This window comes from Artibeus jamaicensis, unplaced genomic scaffold (genome assembly GCF_021234435.1).
Source record: "Artibeus jamaicensis isolate MK-2021 breed Jamaican fruit bat unplaced genomic scaffold, CSHL_Jam_final contig_240, whole genome shotgun sequence".
Lineage (NCBI taxonomy): Eukaryota > Metazoa > Chordata > Mammalia > Chiroptera > Phyllostomidae > Artibeus > Artibeus jamaicensis.
The window spans coordinates 7540666-7549855 of record NW_026521506.1 but is presented as its reverse complement, the minus strand read 5'-3'; positions in this window follow the sequence as shown (position 1 = coordinate 7549855).

Here is a 9190-nt window from a genome sequence, read left to right as displayed (position 1 = left end):
CTCTTAGTCCCCGCCCTGGCTCAGGAAGTGCCCTTTCCCTTTTCACTGAAGACTAAAAGACTGCATTTCCCTGGCTAGGGCCTAAACACCAAAGGTGTCTCACAGGACCACAGTGAAACAGATCAGAAAAAAACAAACAAACCAGAATTAAGTGAACAAAGTCAGAGCAGGTGGAGCAGACCACAACAGACCAGAGTTGTCTAGCTGGAAAGTGTCCTCACCCTGGGGCCACCTCATCCATGGGAGTCCTCAAGGCCCTGCTGTACTCACAGCTGTGCTGTATCATAATTGAGCTATTTCAACTGAATAAAGTTTCCTTCTTAACTATACTACAAATTAGGGATTCCTGTTGGTGTTGAATTGGCACCAACGACCCATATTGACAGTTAAAAGCATGGATTAAGAGTTACTTTGGTGTGAGTTTAGTCCGGCTTAATCCCCAAACTATCTCCTACTGGTTTAAAATGTGACTGTCCATTATTAGCTGTATGACTATAGGCAGGCTGCTTAATCTCTTTTGTAAAAAGGGGATAGATAGTCATTGCAACCACTGCATAGGGGATCTGTTTTTTAGGGGTTGGAGATGACATGAGAATCCATGTGAAAACTTTTGTTCCTGTTCTTGACACATATTAGGTACACAAAAGAAGTTTTTGCCATCACACATATACACACATGTACTCATACATCAGTATAACTTCATGACTGGTATAGAATAATATAATAAATCAAGCTGTACATGGCCCTTCCCATTTGTAACTTGCAGAAATGAAAGCAGGAAATAAAAATAAGAAACAGGAAAAGTCAGAGAAATAAATGGATAGAAAATTCATAATACTAGGTAGAAAAAGTGGTTGGCTCTCAGTAGCAGGGAGAGAATATAAAACTAATAAAAGAACTCAGGTGTTATATATCCTGTTGTCTTCAGAAACCATCCCCCTGTTTCTGATTCACCTGCTCCCTTATCATCGCAAGGTCTGGTAAGCTAATATAGAATGGTTAGCAGATGGTCTAGGTTGACATCCAAAAGTCACAAATTTATAAACTACATAGAAAAATTGAAATGCATCAAAGCCCTAAATAGGATTCTTTTTAAAAATAACTATTGAAATGGGTTATGTTCATGTCATCGTCTCCTGCTAAGATTTCTGTCGAAATCTGAATAATGAAAATTTAGAAAATCCAGATGTGTTTTTTGATAACAATAAAAAGACTAAATTTTTTAGCTTTGTAATGCAAAGAATACCAAGAAATGGTTATTTCCTATGTCTATGTAGTATTTTAAATTCTTACTCCACCTGTATTTGTATAACCAAATTAATATAGTTAAGACCACTCAATCCAAAAAATTTCAACAATTAACAGTGCATTCAGTTTTCAGAAAGACACAAAGTTAACATTTGCATGATGGACTAGATCAATTTGATTTTGACAACAAGGCATACCTATCAAGCGATACAATCAGTAACACTGTGTTTTATTTCTTTCTTAGTCTGTCTAAGGGGAGTCCTTCAGGAATGTAAGAAAGAACATCCATGTCAAAGGTAGGGAAGGACAAAAATAAGGGCAAAAAATAATGACTCCAAGTGATTTACAGAGGGAATTTTGCTTCTCATATGAAATTTATCTCACTGTTATAATCAAGTCCATTAAATATATTTCCAAATCAAGTTCTTATATACAAATAAATCATATAATTGCCATGTGCTTAATTGTGTCCAGTTCTCCAAAAGTTATCCATCATGTTGGGATAAGAATATAGATAAGATCAGATAGATACTTGATTAGATATTAGGTTTAGCATAGGCTCTAGGTGCTATAAAGGAAATTAAAGGTGGCAGGATACTTTTGAATTAAAGTAATTAAAATGACCAAAGTAAAGTTTCATCCTTCCTCTGAAGAATATTGAATTCCAGTAGAGGTCAGAGAGAGACAAATTATAGATGTAAATTTTATTCAGAATTTCTCCTTAAGAGTATATAGAAAGGTTCCTTCAATTAGCTATTTGATATTGATTGAGCATCTCTTTGTGCCAGGCATTCTTCTTAGTACTTAAGAACTAGACAAAAAGTGATCAACATATGCTCTTCTGCTGCTTATGTTATAATTAAAAACTTACAAAAGTATGTTAGAGAGTGATGAACAAAAATAAATCCAGGTAAGAATTAAAATATTTTTCCTCTAATTTGTCCTTGGACAGAAATCATAGTATTGACCTGCATATCTCACACAGTCTCTTCATTTTCCAATTTACCTTTTAAGACATTTTTTTTCTTTATTGGATTGCTCCGAAAGCATCACATACAGAGGTGGGCTACAGTAAGGTTATAGTTGTGAGTACTCAAAACAGAGTTTACTCATGTATTATTATTTATTGATTATTGTAATATTTCTGTACAAACAACCATAAATCTACTTTTGCCCACTCCTGTATAATTTCTCCAAAGTTTCCTGAGGAATAAATTTTACCACATGGAATGATAGAAAAATTAGAAAGATAGGTAGATAGATAGAGGGAGAGGGAAAGAGAGAGAGAATATGCAGGTAATAATCACTATGCCAAAGGAATGGCTGTCCAATTACATAGTTGATTCCTATAGAAAAGAAAAACTAAATGAGCTTCTTATCTTTTTACCAGTTATGTAAAAGTAACATTTCATAAGTGAGCCGATAATTAATTCTATGAACTATATGCCACTTGCTTTATAAGTACCGAAATATATTTTTCAATCATGGCAACAAACTTTCAACCATTTTTTGTTATGGTTTTTTAATCTTTTTACATAGCTTCTTGAGTATTTCAGTGGAAAGTTGCAAGAGGCTTTCTCTTTCAAAACCCCTCCCTCTATCTCCTCTCATGCCAGTCTTCTCCACCATTCTAATGTATCTCCTTGTACAAATGAAAGAAATGCACTCAGGAAAATTACAGTGTGATGTCATTTATCTCAGTAATCTTTTGAGAATTCAACTTAAGAAGGGTAAAATGAGTATAAATATAATATAATAATTAATAAATATTAATATAAGAATAAGCTCTGGGTTTCACATATTTGCAACTTTAAACCTACTTTTGCCCCACTGTGTGTGTGTGTGTGTGTGTGTGTGTGTGTGTGTGTATTTGTCTGGTGGAAGTCATTGTTAATATAACAAAAACTGTTTGCATGACATCAATGTGATCTGGTAGCCAAGGAGACTGGACTGGAACACGCATGCATGAACAAGATGACTTCACTGTACTAGTCATTGAGGGCAGTAGACACCATTGAGTGAGCATGTGTGCTGTGTGGCCAGTGCACTCAAATGACTGAGCAAGTAGAGTAACAAATCTGCATCAAATTTTGTGTTAAACTTGAACATTACTCCAAACGAACTATTCAGATAATTCAGAAGGCCACAGGTATGGGCATCTGGTGGTTGTCGGCATTATCACGACAAAGAACCCTCTCATGCATCACCTTTCATGCAGTTTTTGACAAAACATCAAGTCACCCAGATGACTCAGGTCCCCTACAGCCCATATTTGGCAACCCATGACTTCTGGCTTTTCCCAAAACTGAAATTACCTTTGAAAGGAAAAAGATTTCAGGCTGTCAATGAGATTCAGGAAAATATGACCAGGAAGCTGATGGTGATTTTAAGAACTGTGTGAGGTCCCAAGGGCCTACTTTGAAGGGGGACTGAGGCATCATTGTCCTATGTAAAATATTTCATGTATCTACTTCAATAGATGCCTCTATTTTTCATGTTACATGGCTGTTTATCTTCTGGACAGACTGTGTGTGTGTGTGTGTGTGTGTGTGTGTGTGTGTGTGTGTACCAATATAACTATATATTTGATTTCAATTCTATGTGTTTTAGGTAATTTCAGGTTTATGGAAACTAACTCCCCAAAAACACAATAAAAGCAAAAATGGTTTCTGAATTGGATGCAGAAAAGTTTTTAAATAAAGAAATAATCTTGAAATGAAGAGAGAAGAAAAGAGCAATGAAGTTTTATAGGAGCTACTCTTGATTACTAGTAACTATGTCAGATAATGGCTATTCTGATGTATATTAGAAAGTGCCCAGATTTTCCCAGAATTACTGGAACAGATAAACACAGAGTGATAAGATAAGTATGTACCACCTTAGCTTTGCATGAGAATGTATAATGAGCAAGTTAGAGTTGTTAAGTATAATTATTTTAAGCTCTTTATTTATTTATTTTTATTGATTATGCCATTACAGTTGTTCTATTTCCCCCTTCATTCCCCTTCACCCTCACCCCCGCCCCCACCATTCCCCCCTTTAGTTTATGACCATGTGTCTCAAGTTCTTTAGATTCTATATACCCCATACTATTCTTGCCCCCTATCTATTTTCTACCTACCATCTATGCTACTTATTTTCTGTACCTTCTCCCCCCTTCTCCTCCTCCCACTCCCCTGTTGCTAACCCTCCATATGATCTTAATTTCTATGTTTCCACTCCTGATCTAGCTGTCCTTTTAGTTTGCTTTTGTTTTAGGTGTGGTTGTTAATAACTGTGAGCTTGCTGTCCTTGCACTGTTCATATTTTTCATCTTCTTTTTCTTAGATAAGTCTCTTTAACATTTCATATAATAAGGGCTTGGTGGTGATGAACTCCTTGAATTTGATCTTATCTGAGAAGCACTTTATCTGTCCTTCCATTCTAACTGAAAACTCTGCTGAGTAGAGCAATCTTGGATGTAGGTCTTTGGATTTCATGACTTGAAATATCTCTTTCCAGCCCCTTCTTGCCTGTAAGGTCTCTTTTGAGAAATCCACTGACAGTCTGATGGGAACTCCTTTGTAGGTGACAGTCCCCTTATCTCTTGCTGCTTCTAGGATTCTCTCCTTCATTTTAATCTTGGCTAATGTAATGATGATGTGCCTTGGTGTGTTCCTTCTTGGGTCCAACTTCTTTGGGACACCCTGAGCTTCCTGGATTTCCTGGAAGCCTATTTCCTTTGCCAGATTGGGGAAATTCTCCTTTATTATTTGTTCAAATAAGTTTTCCACTGGTGGCTGTTCCTTTCCCCCTTCTGGTACCCCTATAATTTGGATGTTGGAGTGTTTAAAGATGTCCTGGAGGTTCCTAAGTCTCTCCTCATTTTTTTAAATTCTTATTTCTTCATATTTTCCTGTTTGGTCATTTTTTCCTTCCTTCTGGTCCCCTCCTTTGATTTGAGTCCCAGTTTCCTTTTCATCACTGTTGGTTTCCTGTGCAATTACCTTCATTTCAACTAGTTTAGCCTTCATATGTTCCTCTAATTTGTGACTAAAATCAACCAGTTCTGTGAGCATCCTGATCACCAGTATTCTGAACTGTGCATCTGAAAGTTTGGCTATTTCTTGGTTGCTTAGAGTTATGGGCTCTGGGGCTTTGAGATCTTCTTGAGCCATTTTTGGTCTGTTCACGCTCATTAAGTATGAGGAGCGGAGCCTTAGGTGTTCACCAGGGCAGGGCCACCCAGGTCTCTGGGTTGTGACGCTGTATGTGGGGGCAGGGTCAGAGCAGGGAAATGACGGCCTCCTCTGCTGCCTCCCACCGCTGGTGCCTGCTCAGTCCCTTCTCACCGCCCAGTCCCTCGCACGTCTATCTGCCCAGGAATGAGTGACAACAGTCAACCCGCCACTCTGTGCCCTCGCTGGGTCTGCAGGTCGCTCACTGGGTCCACCCTTTGCAACCCCACACCTGGAATCTGCGAGCCTGAGTCTGTCTGACCGAGTTTTCCTGTGCAACCCCGCTCCACCAGCTGCTGGATTCGCCCCTCTTGCCAGTCAGGCTGAAGAATTTGTTGTTATCAGACTTCCGAAAAGTTCAATTTTCTGTGTTCTGGCTGTGTTTTCTGTTGCTAATATTTTGTTGTCTCTAAACTTTGTTGTGTGAGAAAGCACGGTATCTCCACCTATGCCTCCATGTTGACAGAAGTCCTCTAAGTTCTTTCTTTTATAGAAACACGTAGTCTTATTTCAATATGACAATAGAGAATTTAAAAGTTGCACCAGAGTGTTTTGGCCAAGATGGAGGCATATGTAGAAACACTTCACTTGCTCACACAACCAAAAGAAGGATAACAACCAATTTAAAAAACAATAAACAGCCAGAAGTGCCAAAAATCAAACTGCATAGAACGCCAACAACCAAGGAGTTAAAGAAATATTCACCCAGACTGTTAGTAGGGGTGGAGACTGAAGATGGACAGTGGAGCACAGAGAACACCTGGCAAGGCAACAGACCTGGTAGGTGAGGCAGGGCTGGCTGAACAGAAAATGAGACTCAAAACCTCTAGCTGTAAAATACTATGGGGGTTGCAACAGTGGGAGAAACTCCCAATCTCACAGGAGAGTTTGTTGGAAAGTGGGGCTGGAGTAGAATAAGGTAGTGGTATTGTTCCCTTTCTGACCCCTCAGCCAAAGACAGTGCCACAATGCAGCAAAGAGGATTAACCTGCCCTGGTGAGTACCTAAGGCTCTGTCCCCTTACAACTTCACAGGTGCGCTGAGACAAAGAAATATGGCTCCCCCAAAACATACCAAAACTTCAGAAGAAGAGCTAGTGACGAGAAGATAGACAATCTATATGATGCAGAGTTCAAAACACTGGTAATCAGGATGCTCACAGAATTGACTGAGCTCAGTAGCAAAATGCAGGAAGAAATGAAGGCTACTCAAAGTGATATAAAGCAAATATATAGGGGACTAACGGTAAAGGGAGGGAAACTGGGACTCAAATCAATGATTTGGAACAAAAGGAAGAAATAAACATTCAACTGGAGTAGAATGAAGAAACATGAATTCAAAAGAAAATGAGGAGAGCCCTGGTGCACATGGCTCAGTGGTTGAATGTTGGACTGCAAATCAAAGGGTTGCCAGCTTGATATTCAGCCTAGGGCATATACCTGGGTTGTGGGACAGGTCCCAAGTAGTAGGCGCACAACAGAAAACCACGCATTGATGTTTCTCTCCTTCTCTTTCTCCCTCCCTTCCCTCTCTATAAAAATAAATAAATAAAATATTTTTTAAATGAGGAGAGGCTTAGGAACCTCAAGGACAACTTTAAACGTTCCAACATCTAAATCACAGGGGTGCCAGAAGGAAGAGAGGAAGAGCGAGAAATTGAAAACTTATTTGAAAACATAATGGGGAACTTCCCTAATCTGGCAAAGGAAATAGACTTCCAGGAAGTCCAGGAAGCTCAGAGTCCCAAAGAATTTGGACCCAGGGAAACACGCACAGGGCACACCATTACTACATCACTCAAGATTACAGATAAGAAGAGAATGTTTTTTTGACTTTTCTTATTGATGTCAAACACAGTTGTCTCCATTTTTCCACTACCACTTTACCCCACCCTACCCATGCCTACCTCCCATCCTCAATCCCAGTCTCTTTTGGCTCTGTCCATGGGTCCCTCATTCATGTTTATTTATATCCTTTTTTCCTTCTTTTCCACTCCCATCCCCTCTCGTTACTGTCAGTTTGTTGTTAATTTCAGTGTCTCTGGCTGTGTTTTGCTTGCCAGTTTGTTTTCTTAATTAGGTTCCACTTATATGTGAGATCGTATGGTATTTGTCTTTCACTGCTTGGCTTACTTCACCTAGCATAATACTTTCCAGTTACATCCATGTTGTCATGAAGGCTAGAAGGATTAGGAGCTAAGGAGAGAATCTTAAAAGCAGCAAGACAGAAGGAGACAATTACCTATAAAGGAGTTCCCATAAAACTATCAGCTGATTTCTCAAAAGAAACCTTATAGGCAAGAAGTCACTGAAAAGAAGTATTCCAAGTCATGAAATCCAAAGACCTACATCCAAGATTGCTCTATCCAGCAAAGATTTCATTTAGAATGGAAGGGAAGATAAAGTGCTTCTCAGATAAGGTCAAGTTAAAGTTGTTCATCATCACCAAGCCCTTATTATATGAAATGTTAATGGGGCTTATCTAAGAAAAAGAAGACAAAAAATATGAACATGACAACAGAAAACATGAATATGACAAAAAACTCACAACTATCAACAACTGAACCTAAAACAAAGCAAAAGAAAAACAAACTAACCAAACAACTGGAAACAGGAACAGAATCACAGTAATGGAGATCACGTGGAGGGTTATCAGTGGGGAAGGGAAGGAGGGGAATGGGGGAAAAGTTACAGGGAATAAGTAGCATAAATGGTAGGTACAAAATAGACAGGAGGAGCTTAAGAATATTATGGGAAATGCAGAAGCCAAAGAACTTATATGTATCACACATGTACATGAACTAAAGGGGGGGGTGTGGGTGGGAAAGGATATACAGGATGGAGGGAAGTGAAGGGGAGAAAATGGGACAACTGTAGTAGCATAATCAATAAAATATATTTAAAACACCATAAGTGTCAAAAAAAGAAAATAAATTTTCAAAATGAGTTATTCTCTTCATGAGAGAATGTCTCTTACTATTTAGTGCATGGAAGCAATGCATAATGCTTTAATAAGTTCATTCATCTTTTATCTGATCTGGGTAACATAATATTTTGCTAAATTCATGTCTCATTCTTTCAAATTTAATGAACAGATACTAAGGAATGGAAGAATCAAATGTGGGATAAGTCATTTTAGGAGGAACTATAATGAAAGCAGTCTATAAAGCCACCTATTTTTTTTACTATTAATCCTGATCTCAGAGTGTTTTGTGTTAATTTGCAATCACTATAATGTGTTTTTTCAAATTTTCTTAAAAGATAGACAAGGTCAGGGTTTCTGAAACATTATTTTGCCTACTAGGTGGAGAAAACATCCCATTGGACCTCCTGGCTGTGAATTCACATCTATATTTCCTGTTTAGTGATAAAATATTGAGAGACAAGTTCAAGACCTATGTTACAGCAGCCTGTCTCAAAATAGTGTTTATAACTTACAGTTATGTTTGGTGAAATAATAACCTAACCTGTTTGCATTGAAAGATGTATAGCATAAGTCAAGTTCTATTCATGGTTTAAAAAGCATGCTAAATTTAACTCTAATATAACAAATTTACAAACGTTTAGGATGTGTTTAAAAAACAACTCTTTATAGGTAAATTTTATACAGGTAGATTTTTCTGTACATGGTTCCCCCATTAGATGAGTGTTCTAGGATCCCATTTGTATCATTGTACCAGCTGCCGTTGTTGTGAGAGGCTGTGTTTGGCTTCAGTGAAATTTTTT